The 22,226-nt window shown below is 41.3% G+C and overlaps 1 protein-coding gene across 1 annotated transcript in view; it reads left to right on the top strand.

Annotated features, from left to right (window-relative positions):
• LOC122810348 (carboxylesterase 5A-like) overlaps positions 1–22,226 on the top strand; it is a 384,579-nt gene that overhangs the window by 343,177 nt on the left and 19,176 nt on the right. The gene's annotated exons all lie outside the window — the stretch shown is intronic.

Genomic DNA, 22,226 nt, shown 5'->3' with positions numbered 1-22,226 from the left:
CTCTGTCTTTGCACACAGTGCAGGCTGGAGAAGTTGTTTGACCGCAACTGAGCTACAAAATATAAATATCTTTTGATTATTTTTACAGATTACTGTTTTTATAATTTAATATATATAAAGCACTTTGTCTGTTCAGAATCTTCACAAATCCTTATCTGTTTAAAAACTTTCATTTGACTCTGTAGTGCTTTCTCAGGCTATTGTATAAACTGAAACATTTACTCTGTGTAATTATCTCTTGGCTAGTGGGGGCTGGTTCTTTTGTGTTCTTGTAAAAAAAAAGTTGTTGTTCTGGTCTTGCCCTAACTTTGATAGGGTCTCTGTCTTTGCACACAGTGCAGGCTGGAGAATTTGTTTGACCGCAACTGAGCTACAAAATATAAGTATCTTTTGATTATTTTACAGATTACTGTTTTATAATTTAATATATATAAAGCACTTTGTCTATTCAGAATCTTCACAAATCCTTATCTGTTTAAAAACTTTCATTTGACTCTGTAGTGCTTTCTTAGGCTATTGTATAAACTGAAACATTTACTCTGTGCAATTATCTCTTGGCTAGTGGGGGCTGGTTCTTTTGTGTTCTTGTAAAAAAAAGTTGTTGTTCTGGTCTTGCCCTAACTTTGGTAGGGTCTCTGTCTTTGCACACAGTGCAGGCTGGAGAAGTTGTTTGACTGCAACTGAGCTACAAAATATAAGTATCTTTTGATTATTTTTACAGATTACTGTTTTTATAATTTAATATATATAAAGCACTTTGTCTATTCAGAATCTTCACAAATCCTTATCTGTTTAAAAACTTTCATTTGACTCTGTAGTGCTTTCTTAGGCTATTGTATAAACTGAAACATTTACTCTGTGTAATTATCTCTTGGCTAGTGGGGGCTGGTTCTTTTGTGTTCTTGTAAAAAAAAGTTGTTGTTCTGGTCTTGCCCTAACTTTGGTAGGGTTTGTCTTTGCACACAGTGCAGGCTGGAGAAGTTGTTTGACCGCAACTGAGCTACAAAATATAAGTATCTTTTGATTATTTTTACAGATTACTGTTTTTATAATTTAATATATATAAAGCACTTTGTCTATTCAGAATCTTCACAAATCCTTATCTGTTTAAAAACTTTCATTTGACTCTGTAGTGCTTTCTTAGGCTATTGTATAAACTGAAACATTTACTCTGTGTAATTATCTCTTGGCTAGTGGGGCTGGTTCTTTGTGTTCTTGTAAAAAAAATGTTGTTGTTCTGGTCTTGCCCTAACTTTGGTAGGGTCTCTGTCTTTGCACACAGTGCAGGCTGGAGAAGTTGTTTGACCACAACTGAGCTACAAAATATAAGTATCTTTTGATTATTTTTACAGATTACTGTTTTTATAATTTAATATATCTAAAGCACTTTGTCTATTCAGAATCTTCACAAATCCTTATCTGTTTAAAAACTTTAATTTGACTCTGTAGTGCTTTCTTAGGCTATTTTGTCCCACCCTCCCTCCCTGTTGGTGTCTTGCTCTTATACTTGGTGGCTTTGCAGTTGCCCGCCCCTACTGTGACACACCTCCCAGTCTAATGTCATTTGCTCATTCTTCTTAATACAGAGAGAACATTTGATAAGGCCTTTTGTTCCTCCTTTTTCCCTTTTCAAAAAGTAAAACAAAACTTTTTTTTTCTTTTTCGCCTGAACCTTCTTGTGTTCTGACTGTCCTTCTCAAACATATTGGAAATATACAGTATATTTCAGAGCATTTGTTATAACTGTATTTGCTATAACTGATTTAAGTATTTTTTTCTGGCTTTTTGAATATTTACTGCTTAGCGACTGCATCTTAGCCTGTTTATACAGCTCTGCATTCTATTTAAACTGTTTTGTGTTGATTAACTGTTTTGCACTCTTAAAAAGTTATTTGTTGCTTGTTTACCTGTAGGCTAACACACTCAAGTGTGCTAGCCGCTAAAAGCATTTATAGCATTTACTGTCTGTTTTTTTTCCTTGTCTCTGTAAAAAAAAAAAAAAAAAAAAAAAATCTCTTGTTTTCCCACCTTACTGAACTAGAGTAGTCCAGTTTCAGAGTTGCTGATCCCTGGGCTTTGTTTTTAGTTCCTGTTACTGATCCATTGCCTTATTAGGAAGGAGGAAGTTTCTTTGCTTACCAGTGGGAGTGGGAAGCACTGAGCAGCCTTTTGTCCGAATTGGTGAAGTTTCAGCCAGAAACTAGTAGTCCATTGGTCGTTTTGGGCCAGTTCCTAGCTCCTTTCAGCCCCCTGCTATAAAACACGCTAAACACGCATTTTCCAGCTTGTACCAACTCAGCACAGATCCTCGTGGTGGCCTGTAGAGTGATCCAAGCAGCAGAGAGCTAAAAGAGTGACTTTCTACCAGATATAAGTATTTTTGTGGCTTTCCCACTGTTATTAAGCTAGCGACTGCATTTCGCCTGTTTTACTGCTACTTTAAGTGATTTCTGCATTTTACACTGTTTATTGCACTTTAAGTTACTAATTGTTGCAAATTGTTTCTGTAGGCTACACACTAAAGTGCGCTAGCCGATTTACAGCATTTATAGCATTTACTGTCTGTTTTTTCCTTATCTCTGTAATAAAACAAAAAATCTCTTGTTTTCCGCCTTACTGAACTAGAGTAGTCCAGTTTCAGAGTTGCTGATCCCTGGGCTTTGTTTTTAGTTCCTGTTACTGATCCATTGCCTTATTAGGAAGGAGGGAAGTTTCTTTGCTTACCAGTGGGAGTGGAAGCACTGAGCGCCTTTTGTCCGATTTGGTGAAGTTTCAGCCAGAAACTAGTAGTCCATTGGTCGTTTTGGGCCAATTCCTAGCTCCCTTCAGCCCCTGCTATAAAACACGCTTAAACGCCAAGTGCTGATTTAGCTGAGTTGCCACTGTTGCACACAAGAGCAGCGCGGTTAAACAATGTTAAACTATTCGGCCATCTAAATTCCACTCTTCAAATTTTCCCTTAGAACTACCTTCCTTGAGCTGTACTGCTGATCTAACCAGCATATCCTATAACTGAAAAGTTCATCTCTACTTGCTTCCCAAGTAGACTATTCTCTATCTGTAAAGCCTAGCACTTACTCCTACAGTACTTGCACCTTGATAAAGCACTCTTATTATAGATAGTACCCCACCAGCCTAAAACCCACTTCCCGGAGTCCTTTGAAAGTCTCTTTATCTACTACTTCTAGTATGTCGAGGGATCAGTTGCTAGTGTCCTCTCCAGCTCAACTGGTGAACCTGGGAATATTGAGGCAATGTTCCAATTGCCTCATGTACACAGACAATCCTCTCCTTCTCCCACAAAACACAAATACATGCGAGAGATGCAACTATACGCCAAACTGGAGGCTGAGCTCTCTCAACATAGGACTGGCAAGACCAGACAGGAGGAGAAGGTAACCACACACAATACATACCCAGTCACACATGGTACCATCACAACTTCAAATCATACACGTACTCACACAAAGACATACTGGAGGCTCTGATCAAAAATTTACCAAAACAGCAGAGGCCACCAAAGCAGACACCCAAACAACTACCACCTCACGACCCAACACATGCAACACATAGACCACGCAGTCAGAGTGTCAAACAGTCACAGCCCTTAAGGCCAAACAAAATGCCAGACACACTTGTCATTGGTGATTCCATAGTCAGACACACTGACGTCCGCTCACCAGACTGAGTAAGGAGAAGGTCACAGTAAGCTGCCTGTCGGGCGCTAGAATCCACCACATAACGCAAGCACTCAGGTCTCTCAACAGCAGGTACAAGTACGACTCAGTCATTGTCCACGCTGGTGTCAACGACCTGAGACGTACCTCTTTGGACTACATGAAAAGGGACATCGAGGAGCTCTCTGATTATGTAGCCCAGGCAGGTATGACCCTGACCTTGAGCAGTATCCTACCTTCACCTAGAATGATGCCACAATACAGTGATAAGATGATCAGCTTTAATAATTGGCTTAAATTCTGGTGTCATTCAAAGGGGATCCAATGTCTGTCTGCCTGGGATGACATGCTGGACAAGCCACGCTGCTTCACAAGGGACGGCTTGCACCTGTCACCCCTGGGCTTCCGGATATTGGCAAAGGCTCTTGCCACCCCATAGTGCCTTTTTTAGGCAAGGCTCAAATTCTAAACCTACCACCCTAGAACACAAAAATGGAAAAAAACTAAGGGTAATGCTGCTCAATGCCAGAAGTCTCAATCTCAAGATGCACACACTCGAGGCCCTTCTCAATATGGAGAACATCGATGTCTGTGCTGTGACAGAAACCTGGTTCAAGGCTCCTGAGAGCACCCCAGCACTAACAGGTTTCACCTCATATCATGCCCGCCCCAAAATCCGGACAACACCAAGAAAGGAGGGGGGGTGTCCATATTCATAAAGGACACCCACACCTCAAGGTTGGTGGCAACGCACGATGAATCAGAGACCATCCATGTGCAATTAACCATAGGCAAGACTGCTCTGCAATTTGTAGCATGTTACAGGCCACCCTCTCAAACTCAGGAACCTCACATGGCCTTCCTGAAAACATTGGAGGGGATAAATGTATCTCCAAACACCATCATACTAGGTGACTTCAACTACCCTAATATAGACTGGGAACACTACTCAAGCCCGAACACTCTAACCCAAAGATTCTTGGAGTTCATAAACTCAAATGCCATGGAACAACTAGTCACCATCCCCACAAGAGGAGAAAACATACTTGATCTCATCATCACGAACATGGGATCAAAATGTTCAACACCGAAGTATACCCCTCACTGGTGAGATCAGATCATAAACTAATCTCGCTGGAGGTCCTCATCCCGCCCCACCTGAGACAAAAAGACCACAGTGAAAACTTCTCAAAGCCGATTTCACACTTCTAAAACTAGTGTGGTCTCCTTTAAGGCCCCTGAGCCAGTGGTAAACATTACTCAAACCGCTGAATCACTTACAAATGCCTTCTACCAGCACCTACAGGACTGCATGGATCAGGCAATCCCAAACAAAACTAAGACTCTCTGTACCAAAGGCAAGTGTCCAGTCTGGTGGACCCCAGCCATAAACAAGCTCTACAACAAAAGGAGGAAGCTACTACAAGACAGAGCAAAATCCTTGAAAGGTAAGACACCTTTGATCATTATAAGTAAAAACTAAGAGCTCTCATAAAATCATCCAAGGCAAATTTTGAGAGAAAAATCGCCAAGGACTCTAAAGACAATCATAAGGCCTTCTTTAGCTATGTTAGAAACCTAGGAGGAAACTCCCAGATATGCTCAGAATTAGTTCAAAATGATGTGAAAATTACTGAACCTACACACATTGCTAACATACTGGCTGACAGGTTCAGTGCAAACTTCTCCCCCAAAAGGAGAGATATCTATTCCAGAGGATTGTAGCCCCCCAAACATCTCCAACGCCCAGGTGAGAACTGCCCTCACTAAGGCAAAAAACACAGCATCCATGGGACTGGATGGTGTCCCCGGCTGTATGCTTCATGAACTCAACGAGGAATTAAACCCACAGTTAGGACAGCTGTTTAATCTTAGCCTCACCTCAGGATACGTACCCAAGGAGTGGCGCACAGCAACTGTGGTCCCACTTCATAAGGGCGGTGCCTCCACAGACCCTGGAAATTACCTCCCCATTAGCTTGACAAGCCTTATCTGCAAAGCCATGGAGAGGATCATAATGGAACTCATCAATAAAGACATAGGGAACTTGCAGACTTTGGATCCAACCCAGTTTGGCTTTGTCAAAGGCAGATCCTGCCTCTTAAACTTGGTTGACTTTTTCGAGACAGTCACCAAGGCCATTGATGAGGGAAAGGCAGTCCATACAGCCTACCTCGACCTGGCAAAGGCCTTCGACACAATACCCCACTCAGGTATCATCGAAAAACTCATCAGCTTGAATGTAAACCCATACATCACAAGATGGGTTGCAAACTGGCTAAGTGACAGAACCCACAGGGTCAGAGTTGCTGGAGCCATGTTAGACTCAAAGCCTGTCACAAGTGGTGTCCCACAGGGCTCAGTCCTGGGTCCACTCTTGTTCGGCATCTACTTTTCTGAAGTACAAGCAAACACAGGAGGGTTATGGCTGACAAAGTTTGCAGATGACTGCAAACTGGCGCCATAGTCGAAAACACATCTGACACAGATATCCTCCAGAAGGGCCTCACAGAAACGGATAACTGGTGCCAGAGCCATGGCCTGAAGTTAAACGCCAAAAATGCATAGTCATACCCTTCGGGAAAAACAAGGTTACCCCTAGCTACCATATAGGTGGCAATCCACTGAGCACAGAAAGTCATCAGGATCTGGGGACCCAAGTTGACAGTAGCCTTTCGCTTGACACTCATGTTGCTAAAGTAGTTAGGAAAACCTTCTATATTGCCCACCTGATCATGAAGGGATTCACATCTAGATCAAGGGAGGTCATCGTCCCCTGTACTCATCACTCATTAGACCTATGATTGAGTACAATGCCCCTCGAATGTATCTGACCAGACACCTGCTGCAGCTTGAAAGGCCCCAAAAGTTCCTCACCAAAAGGATAAAGGGTCTCAAAATATGTCTTATGCTGCCCGACTGAAAGAACTCCAGCTCTATTCAGTCTCATACCGCTTGCTCAGAAGTGACCTGTGCCTGACATATAAGGCCATGTCAAACCCAGATTTGATGAATATGCTTCACCTCAAAAAATCTAGATCCCTCAGAACCACAAGGGCGGAGACTTAAACCTTGACATGGTTATAAATAGAACGTGCTGGAGGGACAGATTCATCACCCAGAGACTCCCTATGCTGTGGAACAAAATCCCGGTACATGTGAGGCAGAGCACCTCGCTGGCCTTGTTCAAGAGGAATCTTGACCAATGGATGGGAGATCGCAGATATACCCCAGGGATTACTTCAGTGTCACTGCTTGACAGAGGCACAGAAAATGATAGGCATAGTTTTAATTCAAACTAAAGGGGTGGCGAAAGCCACATAACTATGGGCTAGGCTTATAAATGCACTTGGGCAGATAGCCTAGTATGAACCTATGAACCTATATATATATATATATATATATATATATATATATATATATATATATATATATATATATATATATATATATATATATATATATATACACACACACACACACACACACACACACACACACACACACACACACACACACACACACACACACATAGGTTCATAGGCTCATACTAGGCTATCTGCCCTAGGGCATTTATAAGCCTAGCCAGAGTGTGTTTGGCTTTCGCCACCCATTTTAAATGAATTTTGCTGTGCCCTTTTTCGAGGTTAGTATACTGTGTCTCTGTCTAACAGTGACACAGAAGTGATATCCGGGGTAAACCTGCCATCTCCCATGCACTCATCAAGATTCCTCTTGAAGAGAGTCAATGAGGGAATCTGCCTAACCTGGACTGGGATTTTATTCCAGAGTGAAGGGAGCCTCTGGGTTATGAATCTATCCCTCCAGCATGTCCTGTTTATTTCAGTGCTGAGGTTCAAGTCTCTTGAGTGCGTAGCTCGATGGGATTTGGATTTTCTGAGGTGCAGTATGTCCATTAATTCCAGGTTGGACGCTTTATACGTCAGGCACAGATCGCCTCTGAGCAGGCAGTATGCCACTGAGTAGAGCTGGAGTTTCTTTAACCTGGCAGCATAATGCATCTGTTTGAGCCCTGTTATCCTCTTGGTGAGGTACTTTTGGGGTCTTTCCAGTTGCTGCAGGTGTCTGGTAAGGTACATCCCAAAAGGGGCATTGTACTCAATTATGGGCCTGATGAGGAATGAGTAAAGAGGCACGATGACCTCCCCTGATCTAGATGTGAATCCCTTCATGATTAGGTGGGCTATATAAAATGTTTTTCTAACCAATTTGGTCACGTGGTTTTCAAATGAGAGATTGCTATCAACTTGGGTCCCCAGGTCCCTAATTACTTCTTCCGTACTTAATGGATTACCACCTATGTGGTAATTTGTGGGCACTTTGTTTTTGCCAAAGGGGATGACTATACACTTTTTGGCATTTAGCTTGAGGCCATGGCTCTGGCACCAGTTGTCTGTTTCTATGAGGCCCTTTTGTAGGATGCTTGTGTTGGCTGGAGAGTCGATTATGATGCCTAGTTTGCAGTCATCTGCAAACTTGGTCAGCCACAGTCCTTCCGTGTTGACCTGTACCTCTGAGAAATATATACCGAACAAGAGAGGTCCCGGGACCGAGCCTTGTGGGACGCCACTTGTAACTGGTTTGGAGTCTGACATGGCTCCAGCAATTCTAACCACGTAGGTTCTGTCCTTGAGCCAGTTTGCAACCCATCTAGTGACATAGGGGTTTATATTTAAGCTGGTGAGCTTATCTATAATATCCGAGTGGGGTATTGTATTGAAGGCTTTTGCGAGGTCCAGGTAGGCTGTTGGACCACCTTCCCCTTGTCAATGGCCTTGGTGACTGTTTCAAAGAAATTGACCAGGTTTAAGAGGCAGGATCTGCCCTTAACAAAGCTGAACTGGGTAGGATCCAGTGTCTGTAGGTCCCCAATATCTTTATGAGGTCCATGATGATTCTTTCCATAGCTTTGCAGACCAAGGTAGTCAGGCTTATGGGGCGATAGTTTCCAGGATCCGTTGAGGCACCACCTTTGTGGAGAGGGACCACTGTTGCTGTACACCACTCTTTGAGTACATATCCTGTAGTAAGGCTGAGATTGAACAGTAGTTTTATGTTTGGGTTTAGCTCTTCTTGGAGTTCATGTAGGACACAGCCCGGGACACCATCTGGTCCCATTGATGCTGTGTTTTTTGCTTTGGAGAGGGTGGCTCTTACCTAAGCATCTGAGATGTCTGGGGGGCAGCACTCTGCTGGGATAGATATTTGCCCTTTTGGTGGGAAGGGGGGGAGAAGTTTGCGCTGAACCTGTCAGCTAGGATGTTGGCAATGTCTGTGGGTTCAGTGTATTTTTTGTCATTTGGACTAATTCTGAGCATATCTGGGAATTCCCACCCAGGTTCCTAACATAACTAAAGAAAGCCTTGTGATTATCCTTAGTGTCCTGTGCAATTTTTCTCTCGAAGCTGGCCTTAGATGATTTTATGAGTGCCCGTAGTTTTTTGCTAATACTGATCAGAGATGTCTTCCCTTTTTGGGATTTTGCTCTATCATGTAGTAGCTTATTCCTTTTATTGTATAGTTTGTTTATGGCTAGGGTCCACCAAACAGGACGCCTGCCTTTGGAGGATTAGGTCTTGGTTTTATTTGGGATTGCATGATCCATGCATTCCTGAAGGTGTTCATAGAATGCGTTTATAAAGGATTCTGCGGTCTGGGCCATATTTTCCACAGGCCCGGGGGCTTTGAAGGATTCCACCTCGGTTTTGAGGAGTGTGAAATTTGCTTTAGAGAAGTTTTTCACTGTGGTTTTCTGGGCAGGGGGTGGGGTCGGGATGTGAATATCCAGTGAGATTAGTTTATGGTCTGATCTTACCAGTGAGGGATACACTTCTGGTCTGGAGCATAGGGCCCCCATGTTGGTGATGATCAGGTCCAGTATGTTTTCCCCTCTTGTGGGAGTGGTAACAAGTTGTTCCATAGCATTTGAGTTTATAAATTCTAGGAACCTTTGGGCTAGGGTGTTGGAGCTAGAGTAATGCTCCCAGTCTATGTTTGGGTAGTTGAAGTCGCCCAATATAATGGTGTTTGGAGATACCTTCATATTTTCCAGTGTTCTCAGGAAGGCCGAGTGGGGTTCCTGGGTTTGAGAGGGTGTTCTGTAGCAGGCTATAAACTGGAAGGCAGTTTTACCCACTGTTAGTTGCACATGGATAGTCTCTGATGCTTCGTGTGCCACCAACCTGGAGGTGTGGGTATCTTTGACGAATATTGATACTCCCCCTCCTTTTGTGGTTCGGTCCAAGTTTTGGGGCCGAAAAGCATGGTATGAGGTATAACCTGGTAGTGCTGGGGTGCTGTTGGGAGCCTTGAACCAGGTTTCTGTTACTGCACAGATATCAATGTTCTCCATGCTAAGGAGAGTTTCGAGTGCATGCATCTTGAGGTTTAGACTTCTGGCGTTGAGTAGCATTACTCTTAGTTTCTTACCCCTTGTGATACCTATTGAGGTGGGTTTGTTTTTTGAGCCTTGCCTAGAAAAGGCACTATGGGGGTGGCAAGAGCCTTTGCCAATATCCGAAAGCCCAGGAGTGACAGGTGCAAGCCGTCCCTAGCGAAGCATCGTGGCTTGTCAAGCATGTCATCCCAGGCTGACAAGCATTTGATCCCCTTTAAATGACACCAATACTTAAGCCAATTGTTGAAATTGATCATCTTGTCTTCATATTGTGGCATCATTCTTGGTGAGGGTAAGATGCTACTCAAGGTTAGGGTCATACCAGCCTGGGCTACATGCTCAGAGAGCTCCTCTATGTCTCTTTTCATGTAGTCCAGGGAGGTAATGCCTCAGGTCATTCACACCAGCATGGACAATGACTGAGTCATATTTGTACTTGCCTTGGAGAGACCTGAGTGCTTGTGTTATGTGGAGTATCCTAGCGCCCAATAGGTAGCTCACTGTGACCTTCTCCTTGTTCAACCTGGTGAGCGGGACATCAGTGTGCCTGACGATAGAGTCACCTATTACAAGTGTATCAGGTGTGTTGTTTAGCCTTAAGGGCTGTGACAGTTCAGCACACTGGCTTTGTGAGCTATGTGTTGCACGTGTTTTGTTTTGGGGTAGCGGTTGCTTGGGTGTCTGCTTTGGAGGTCTCTGCTGCTTAGGTAGATTTTTATTTAGAGCCTCCGAGTATGTTTTTGTGTGTTTATGTGCTTGGTTTGCTGTTGTGGTAGGTCTATGTGAGACTGGAATTGTAGTGAGTGTGGTTTCCTTCTCCTCCTGACTGGTTATGCCAGTACTGAGTTGAGAGAGCTTAGCCTCCAGTTTGGCTATATGGTTGCATCTCTCACATGTGTTGGAATTTGTTGGGAGGAGGAGAGGGTTGTCTGTGTACATGAGGCAGTTGTAACATTGCCTCAAGATTCCCAGATTCACCAGCTGGACCGGAGAGAAGATTGACAACTGACCTTTGGACATGCTAGAATAGTACTGGGAATTCCTTTATAATTGAAAAAAAAGGCCAGTGGGGAACAAGGTACTGAAGGTGAGTTTGTGAGGGTGTAGTGCTTTTAATTTTTTAGTGCTGACCTATATAATTGCTTTAGTGAGCAAGTGCCAGGCTTTAGAGTAGGAATAGGGTGTTTATTATGAGAACTAGATCAGTTCTAAGGGAAAAAGTGAAGAGCAGACTTTGCAGACCCGAGAATGGTTTAAACCCAATTAAGCGGAAGAACGTTGGACTGCCTTTATTGCTGCTTTGTGTTACTGGAGCCTTGGACTTTATAGGTTAGATTATACCTAACCTAAGAGATCTGGTTCATGCATATACTATCTAGATCCTGTTAGAGTATTTCTCCTCCCACCCCAGGTAATTCCACCATGAAGTTAATATAAACAAGCTGAGAGTAAAGGGGATAAAGTCCCACATATGATATTGTAGAGAGGGTGACCCCTGCAAAAAGCAATAAACTTCTATATGTTTTGCTCCAGGTAGGTATTAATCATTTGTAATCAGTTTACATATGAGGATTTTTGTTCATAAATCATTCTTACTGTAATCTCAATGAACACTTTAAACATCCTTATTCCTTGGAAGGGATCAATGAGGAGAACATCCCAAGTGTCATCATTAGGGCAAGCAACTCACTGTGGGTATGTGAGTGCTGACAGTACTAGATTCTCTTGATAACCACACTAAGAAATGATTCCAGCATAATTAAAATATTCCCTGGCTGCAATGAAGTCTTGAAATCTGAACACAGATCATTCTTTTTAGGGTAATCTATACTTCAGTGTATGTGTAGTAGTCACACCATAAGAACAAAATGCTTGCTTAATTATTTAAGAATGGACCCCAGACTTAATGTGAGATTTATAATGTAACATATATTACCTGAAGGTAAATAATAAATAAATCAGAAATGATTCACAGGACAATAAAGGATTTACAGTCATTCTTTTCTAACAGCGTTGTGTGTGTGTGTGTGTGTGTGTGTGTGTGTGTGTGTGTGTGTGTGTGTGTGTGTGTGTGTGTGTGTGTGTGTGTGTGTGTGTGTGCATGTGTGCATGTGTGCATGTTTGCGTGTGTGTGTGTATGTATAAAATACTCTAATGCTCACCACTGCTACCAATATGTGATGGCCACCAATATGTGACGTTCCCATGCTAGGCCAGTAATCAAGGAGCCTGAATCCTCACCACTGACACTGGAGAGGGACATGCACTTGCATTACAAATCGTTGCACTCAGTTTTTCCAGATGCAGACCTCTCTGTATTAAGTACAATGTCAGTTAAGAGTACACAGGGAGCACATTCAGCCCGGGGTCTGGATCTCTCCCTCCATGTCCACAATAAGACTCCCCAGTGGTACAGCTGTAGGGTTAGGTCCTCAGCTGAGTGTCTAAGCCAAGTCCTCCAGCACCCTTTCTGTAAACTCAGAGCTTCATGTCCCTGCTCCAAGTAGCTGACACACACACACTGAAAGATTTGATTTGCACACAAACACACACACACACACACACCTGGGAAAGGCTGGAACAGGTTTACTAGCTCTGACCCCTTCTGCCCAGACTATAAGGTAGTTATCACCACCACCAGACACTCTCCAATCAGCTGCTCTAAGGCCCTTAACAAAGGGTGCCCAATTATACTGGGTAATATTAATACTAATACAAATGGTAGTAGTTCACCAACAGGACTAGGCCTTCTGGAATGACCCACACAGTGTCACCAAATAAATATTTATAGGTTAGATACTTTCTGCAAGGACCAGTCACAATAAGAATTTTAAATATATATTAATAATAAATTATAAAAGAACATGAAAATATTGAATATATATTTACAGTAAACCACAGAGTTCAAATCACAGAAAATATTGAAATTAACATTGATGGACAGGCTCATACAAATAAAGAAAAACACTCTGAACTAAACTTTACTATATTCTTGACTAATCTAAACAAATTACTGTTCCCTAGTTAAGTTACTTACTACCACACGGCAAGATGCTGTGGGTGAGGGTTTTTCTATTCAGGCTTCTCAAACAGAATACTCAATAAGCTGAGATTTCTCTTTTTAATATCTAAAATATAATTTCCAAGACAGTTGACAGAATGACTTCATCTGGACACCTGACTCTAGGTTCTCACAGTATTCCCCTTTGAAGCTGAGACAGGAATTTAGCACAAACAGCCACAATACACATCCAAATGTTTATGGCAGTGCTTGGGGCCTCTCCTCTTTTCACTAAGCTAATAGACAAAGGCTGTTTCCCAGACCCAGCATCTCTGGTCCTATCCAGCACTGTGGGGTGCTTTTTAAAGATTTAACAGCTCATTTACATTAGCCTTTGCTGTCTTGGTGTCCTCTGTTAAGACATATGCATTTAATTCAGTTGCAATAAATCATGTACATTTCTTTTCATTTCAGCAGGATGCACTGCTGATACTTTTTAACACAAGCAAACCTCGCAAGCACATTTTCAGCACAACCATCTGTACACATCTTTCTTACCTGGAATACTCTCCCTGGCTGCTGTGTGCTCCTGGCCCTAGCATCTCAATCATTCTCTCCATCCCTCTATTCTGTACTGTGCAGCATAGAGATCTCCTGCCTAGAGAACAAGGACCCCTCACAATCAAAACCTTCCACCTTTATCTAATCTAAGGCAGCTCAGAGTCCTAGCATCAAAGGGAACAAGGAACTCTCCATCCCTTAATTATGTACTGTGTAGCATAGAAACCTCCTGCCCAGAGAACAAGGACCCCTCACAATCAAAACCTTCCACCTTTACCTAATCTAAGGTGGCTCAAAGTCCTAATATTAAAGGGAACAAGAAAGTATGTGTTATATAAAAAGGTCTTTGATAGATCTTTTCTAAATTTCTACAACTGTATTTCATAAACGATCTACCCAAATGCTCAGCAGCCAGGCCCATCTTAACCTATAGCAACTAAACCTTCTCCTCCTACACAGCCTCCCATATTCTAATAACCTGAGACTCCCACCCCTATTTCCTCACTATCTCTCTCACAACAGTCACTTCTGCTGAATTTACTTTACTCCCCTATGCTGCCACCTTCACTAAGTGTATCTCCCAACCTTCTTACCCTATCTCTCTGCTAGCTAAACTTAAAATACAGCTGTGCTGTAGTAGATTACATTTACATCTCCCCTATCAACCACCCTTTCCTCACAAGGGCTCCATGGGATCCCCTATTGTAGTGCTCCCTTGGGGTTTCTTCTTACCTGATAGTACTCTCACAGGAATTAGCAATCCATCAATTGTTCTTTCTGAACTCACATACTTACTTATCTGACATACAGTGTTTTCTCCTGTTCTGCCCTTTCATCCACACTTCCTCTGTTACCCCTTTACTGTCCCTTATCCTTTACCTCCCTTACTACCTTCTCCCTTCTCTTTCTCTCCAACATTCATTCTCTGTAACCCCCCGATATTCTCTTCTCCTTTGGAGCTTTAGCCCCTCCCAAGCCATACCTGCCCCTACATCCCCCTCTTACTTCACATCCTGTTCTAAACCTATAGAGCTGTGCTGCCTGATGAGGTGCCGTCTTTCTTACATGAAATAATTGCCCTGGCTGCTGTGTGCTCCTGTCCCTAGTGTCTCAATCATTGTAAGTTAATTTCAACTGCTGCTATTGAGTGTATTTCCTGTTTGGTGCAACATCGACTAACATGAGTAGAAAGTGTTTGTTAATTCTTACAACAGCGAATAATGCACTGTTTTATTTTATTGGTGAACAACCTATTTGTACTCTTATCTGCTTGGTGTTACTTCGCTTCCCATGTGGAGGTGTTTGCACATTATCTTGCTTCCTTGAGTGAGCAATAGTCTACTGTTGTATCCCGAATTGCTTATAATGGCTTTTTGTAACTGCGCTTCCCATGTGGAAGTGTTGCACACTAACTCGCTGCCTTGAGTGAGTGATATTTTAATGTATTATCCTGAACATTGTCCTGAAATTGTGTGAAACTCCTCTGCTTTTGTACTAACTGTTGGTTCAGTACACTTCATCATTGTTTCAGGTATGTGTTGTAAAAACAAGCATTAATTTAGCCTGACACAGCTGGTTATCAGTAAAAACAAGAGTTAATTTAGCCTGACATTGTTGGTTATCAGTGTTATCTGCGTGCTCGCCTACACCGACCGCTCTTTAGCGTGTAATAGGTGATTGCCTGCATTCTAGGGGATATTACTGCTCTTTTGGGGATATTACTGCTCTTTTCCAGCTCATTTTATACTGCAAAGTATTGTTCCTCCCAGTCCAGGGCTGTATTTCACTAAATATGACCCTTGCATCTAGTAACTGGCGCTTCTCCTTTGACAGAATCCCTTGCAATGGTAGAGTGTTACAAATCATGATATTCGGCTTTAGAACTCTGCTCAGGCCACGAGTGACACTTTCTAACCCTCTGTCCACTGCTGTTATTAGCTTGTAACCTCCCTTTATATTTTTAATGTAGTGTGCATCTTCTCAGCTTTTAAACTGGCTGTATTTAGCTTTTGTGTTTACTGCTGTAAGGACCAAACCTCTACCTGGCGGTATTCGGTGTTAATTCCTTATCTCCATACGTACTTATGCTACAATGGCCCCTCGACTTCCATTAAACATTCCCATAGTTGAGGGACTCCCATAGATCTGTAGCAATCTATTTTTACTGGCTTAACGGCTTTTGTAGCTCACCAGAACTGTAGTGAACTGTTTTTATTGGCTTAATGGCTGTTGTAGCTCACAGGATCTGGAGAAATCTATTTTTACTGACATAACGGCTGTTGTAGCCCATAAGAGCCGGAATTACTAATATGTATATAGTCTGTATTTAGTCTGCAGTAAATAGCTGATGTAGCTCCTTAGAGCTGGATAATTTTCAAAATTAAAAGCTGCGCAAGGCTGTATGTGTGAATTTGCCTCCCCCAAACATTTTAATCTTCAGAGCCTATTTTAAATACTGATGAATCATGCTGTATCTAATGCGGCTGCTGTGAATCATAGCTGCTATAGTTGTTAGGTGCTTTTACCTAGCGTATTGTTGGATTAAGTGTTTTTATATTCTCAGTTTTTGTTCCTTTCTCTGAGTATGCTGTAATGTTGTGTTATGCCGTTTCACATGTAGCCCTATACTGCTTCATTACTTTTATACCAATCTGAATATGTGTAGATTAACATCCTTGTACTGCAAATGACATAATTGTCTGTGGTTCTACCCTTATTTTTGAAGCTTGTTACTGCTTAAATGTTATGCTGACCTGTTCTTATTTCTCCCCCTCTTTTCCATATATACAGCTCTCCATCCCTCTGTTCTGTACTGTGCAGCAGAGAGACCTCCTGGCCAGAGAACAAGGACCCCTCACAATCAAAACCTTTCACCTTTACCTAATCTAAGGCAGCTCAGAGTCCTAGTATCAAAGGGAACAAGGAAGTGCGTGTTATATAAAAAGGTCTTTGATAGATCTTTTCAAAATTTCTACAACAGCCGCTTCTGCTGAATTTACTTTACTCCCCTAGGTTGCTACCTTCACTAAGTGTATTCCCCAACCTTCTTACCCTATCTCTGCTAGCTAAACTTAAAATACAGCTGTGCTGTTGTAGATTACATTTACATCTCCCCTATCAACCACCCTTTCCTCACAAGGGCTCCCTGGATCCCCTATTGTAGTGCTCCCTTGGGGTTTCTTCTTACCTGATAGTACCCTCACAGGAATTAACAATCCATTGATTGTTCTTTCTGAACTCACATACTTACTTATCTGATACCATTCCATTCACCCTGTGGGCTCACTCCGCTCCCCTATCCTACCCCCAATTCCCACTCACCCCCAGTGCTCCTAGCCTTATACCTCTCTAACCACTCCCACAGCCCCACTATCCAATCCCAACCCACATCTCATTACAGGTATTCCCTCCACTTTCATCCCTCTTCCCACTTTATAACATACTTCATCTCTTCCCTCTCTACTTTCACCTTCATCGCAATGCCTATTCCGCCCATATCAGTATACCTCAAACCCGTACTCCTCTTCCTACTTCTGCCTTTCCTTTTTCTTCCCTGTATCCTAACAGCCTATGAACATCTTAGCTACTCTAATTTTCATCAGCCCACTAAACAAACATCCCTACCAGCTTTTTCAGCCACTCTTAAACACATCAACATTACATCTACAACCATCTCCTCCCAGAGTATCATAGAGTTATCCATATTACCTATAAACCACCAAGTCAAGAGAACCCATAACATATTGAATCATTCCCTAATTCACACATACAGACTACACCAACACCTCCTATTGGATGGAGACATTCATCCCAGTCCTGGTCCTACCAATAATAGTCCTGCTAACGATACCAACAATAGTCCTGCTAACCCAGTTAGACCCTCTCCCTCAATCTTTCACACCCCTACAAGGCCTCATAACTCCCTCTTCATAGCTCACCTAAATATATGAAGTGTAAATAATAAAGTGACTCACCTTCATACATTACTGGATGTACATGACTTTGACATCCTATGCCTAACCGAAACACGGTTAAAACCTGCAACTCAAAACTATGAAATCACCCCTCCAGGATACAGTATTTTAAGATTGGATCGCCTTAACAAGAAGGGTGGGGACGTAGCCATAATATATAAACCAGGGTTCCATGTTAGTCTACTAGATAACAAACCACCATCTGATATCAATACTGAAATTCTTATCACTAAGCTACAACTAAACACTTGTAAGTCCATCTATATTATATGCTCCTGTATTCCTCCAGGTAATAACATCATCTCCCTAGAAAATACCCTTAGCTGGCTTTCCACAAACTATCCAGAAGAAAACATAGTCCTACGCGACTTTAATATAGACTGGAAAACCTGTAATACTGATAACCCAACTAACCACATAAACCTACATGGCTTCTCCCAAACTATCACCTCACCCACCAGAATCCATAAACCTACCCATAAAGAAAGCACCTTAGACTGGATTCTAATAAATACTCAGTCCCAATCATATATGACAGGCATACTGCCAGATGACATTAGTGATCACTCACTAACTTGCATACTTAAAAAAAGAGTAATATTACCTATTCTGCAACTTATAGAACTACTCGCTCTAATAAATATTTTAACCCTGACTGCTTCCAAAAATGAACTTAGTGTGTGCGATTGGTCACCCCTAAAACACCTCCAGCTAGAGGAAGAGGTGACGTACTTCAATTCTAAGTTCCTCAAAATTCTGGACTACCATGCCCCTTCTTGTACTCTTAGGAACAGTACAAAAACTGATCCATGGCTGACAAAGGAAACTAAGCAAAAACCTCTACTAAGAAACAAATTTGGGCTAAATGGCATACTACTAAAGACCCATCTGATCATTTAAAATTTAAACAGATTAGAAATTCTACTAAACCATCAATACTACTAGATAAAAGAAACTTCTACTTTCAACTTCAAAAGACCAATCAACATAGACAGCAAAAATTCTGATCAGGTATCAATAGACTCCTTCATCCAGGAAACTCTAAGACACCAACCCCATCAGGAATAACCCAAGAGACTCCCAAAAAAAATTGGTGATACCTTTAATATCTTCTTTACTGAAGCCATCCAGTCACTTGCTAATACTCTCTACCTCCTGTATCCTCTAATCTTCCCTCCTCCTCAACTAACTCACCACCTACATTCCAACTATAACCTGTGCCTAAATCCTTCATCTGTACCCTTCTCCAAAACCTCAAACCATCTACCCCCTCTGCTGACCTCTTACCTGCTAAATATCTGCAAATAGCAGCTAAGGTTATTGCCTACCCTATTTCAATCTTAATAAATAGAGCCATAACAGAAGGTACCATCCCATCCATCTGGAAAATCTCCCATATAATCCCCCTACACAAAGGTGGCAACTCAACAGAACTGTCTAACTTTTGCCCAATTGCACTACTCTCTCCCTTAGCTAAAATCATGGAAAAATGCATTCACCATCAACTGTTAGACCACCTTCTACAAAATAGCAAAATAGACTATTAGCTAATTCTCAGCATGGCTTTAGACCTTTCCATAGCACCACTACTGCCCTCCTATCATTTTCTGACCACATTAACAAAAACCGTAACAATAACACCCTGTCCTCTGCAATCTTTATAGAGCATTCGACATGGTTAACCATCAGTTACTGTTGAATATTTTAAAGTCCCTCTCACTTGATACTCAAGCGCTAGAATGGTTCAAGTCCTACTTATATAACAGGTAACAGGCAGTGCTTTGGGATAATAGTCTATTCACCCACCTTCCTGTCACCCTTGGTGTACTCCAAGGTTCTATACTGGGCCCTCTTCTATTCCCCCTCTTTATAAATGATCTAACTATAAATATCCCCCAAGCTACATATATACAATATGCAGATGACTCCACCTTAATATGCTCAGCTACAGGTCCATCTGAACTGCAGTTCCTCCCCCAAAATGTCTTTGAATTAGTTGAAAAATGGTTCTTACAGCATTGTCTCCTCCTTAACCCCAAAAAGACTAAACTATTGCTCTTTACTCCCACACAAAAGTCCACCCCAATTGACTTAATTATCACATCTAATAATGGCACAGTCATATCTCCTGACACTACCACCAAACTCTTAGGAGTAACTATTGACCACAACCTTAAGTATGATACTCATATCAACATGACAATAACATCAGTTAACAGAAAACTAGGCTCCCTCTATAAAATTAAACCCTTCCTCACTCCCTTAGCTAGAATTACTATTGCCCACACCTATCTTATTTCAACTCTCGTATATGCCTCTCCTATATACACTAATCTATCTAAAAGCAACCTCAACAAGCTGGCAATCTCCTACAATAACATTGCCAGATTTGCTCCCGGCTCCCCTTTCAGAACCCACCACTGCCAAAATCTGAAACAACTGGGTTGGCTGGAACTGCATAATCAAATTCTATTCCACCAACTGATTATTGCCTGTAAAACCATTTATCATCCAGATAACACAAAAATTCTCAGGAGTCTAATCAGCCCATATAAAAATCTTACAAACCTATGCTCAGCAAATAAACTACTGGTATCTAGACAAAAACCCAACAATAAAGCAGGATATTCGCTTTTCTCTAACACTGTGGGAAAAAACTGGAACCTACTTCCTGGTGAACTCACATCTCTTTCTTTAACTGCACTATTCAAAAAGAAACTCAAATTATACCTTACAACCCACTGGCTATGTCCTTGTACTGACCCAGACTAAGATTTCTCTTTCTGTTATCCTAGGTTATGCACTAATTACTACTCACTTTATAGCTACTTTAAGACCACTACCTTCCAAGTTAGATTTATTGTACCCAGGAAAGACTGCATGAACATGTCACTGCCTTATAGATGACATCACTGCCCTTAAATAATTCTCCCAATCTTGTTTATAACTATTCGTTCTCCTGTGCCACAACTATAACTTTGATCTGGGAGTCTTCCATATCCTTCTAAAAACAATGTAACTGATGTTGTAATGTTCTGTTTGTTCTTGTTTTTTTTTTTTTTTATGTGGAGCTTTTCTCCCCGGGCCTGTACTGAATATGGACATATATCCAGCTAGACTAGCCCGGCCAACAAATGTAAAATACATAAATAAAATATACAAGTAACATACAGTTGTAATACATTTGTAACACAAGCATCTTCTACAAATCAGTTTGATATTCACAGGACATATCATTCTTTACAAAACTCCAGCTGGCTATGCTGGCACTTACCCATATCATCACAAATACACTAGTTTTTTTAACATAACATCCCAAATAAAAGTGCATTGAAAATATTGAAGCAATGATGGTAACTTGATGGGCTTGAAAGATTTTATATACTAGAAACAGAAATGACAACAAAAGCAGTTATGTAAGTATTCACATTACAGATCACTTTTAGCAACTACAATAATATTTATACCACAACATGCCAGTTCTATATTAAATATTTGAATGCTTAAACATTCAAATCACTAAAGATCGAACTTTAGTGATTGAACGTTCAAATGTTCAAATATTTTTAAAAATTAAAAAAAATAAAATAAAACAAAAAAAAAAAAGAAAAAGTAAAGGGTGTAAGCAGGGGGGCAAGCCCCTTTGCATCTCCCACACCCCCCGCTAGTTAAATATACCAAATCCAACATAGCGCTACAGTGTAGGAAATGGAAAATTTCCATTTCTGCACTGTAGTGCACTGAAGTGCAATCTCGGAGTTTGTATATTTAAGTAGCGGGAGGTGTGGGGGGTGCAGGGTGGCTTGCCCCCCTGCTTAAACACTTTACATTTTGTTTTTTCTTTTTTAATTTTTTTTTAAATATTCAAACATTTGAACGTTTGATCACTAAAGTTCGATCTTTAGTGATTTGAACAATTAAGCGTTCGAATATTTAATATAGATCCAACATGCCATGGTACTTTAATGCAGTGGAATCTGTCACAAACCTCTAAACTTTTTTTTTATTCAAGAATTCTGGATAAAGCCAAAATAATGGTGGGGAAGGGGGTCAAAGGACCAAAATCAGGGCAATGTTTAATTATTCTAATTCATTTAAAATAGATAATAATACAAAAGACATTGCTTCAACATGCAATTCTGAACCATAGCTATGAAACCTTAATGTCTAGAATTGTTGACTAACTGTAACAGAAATATGAGACGAAATAGGACCATTTGAGTGATATGACTGGACATAGAGTGACCTTTTTATTAGCAAAAGAAATTTTGCAGTATTCATATAACTTACATCTAATATTCTGCAAACATTACTTTAAGATGTAATGCAAGCAGTAAGTCTTCAAAAGAAAGCAGGCAAAAGGGAAAACATTAGTGTCTTTGATACAACAATACAATGACAGCAGTGGATCTTATGATAAATATGCAGAAGAAAATACAAATAGTCAGAACACTACCAAACAGGAAAACAATTAATTTTTTTCTCCACTAGGAAAATATGTTCAAAAGCTCAATGCTTGCCTGTTATTTGGCTTATGTGGGGTAAAAGTAGTCAAGACCATAAGAAGTGAGCTATAATTAATAGCTCTAACTATA

Source organism: Protopterus annectens, chromosome 8.part1 (genome assembly GCF_019279795.1).
Source record: "Protopterus annectens isolate FY-2018-M chromosome 8.part1, PAN1.0, whole genome shotgun sequence".
Taxonomy (NCBI): domain Eukaryota; kingdom Metazoa; phylum Chordata; order Ceratodontiformes; family Protopteridae; genus Protopterus; species Protopterus annectens.
This window is presented reverse-complemented; position numbering and strand designations above follow the sequence as displayed.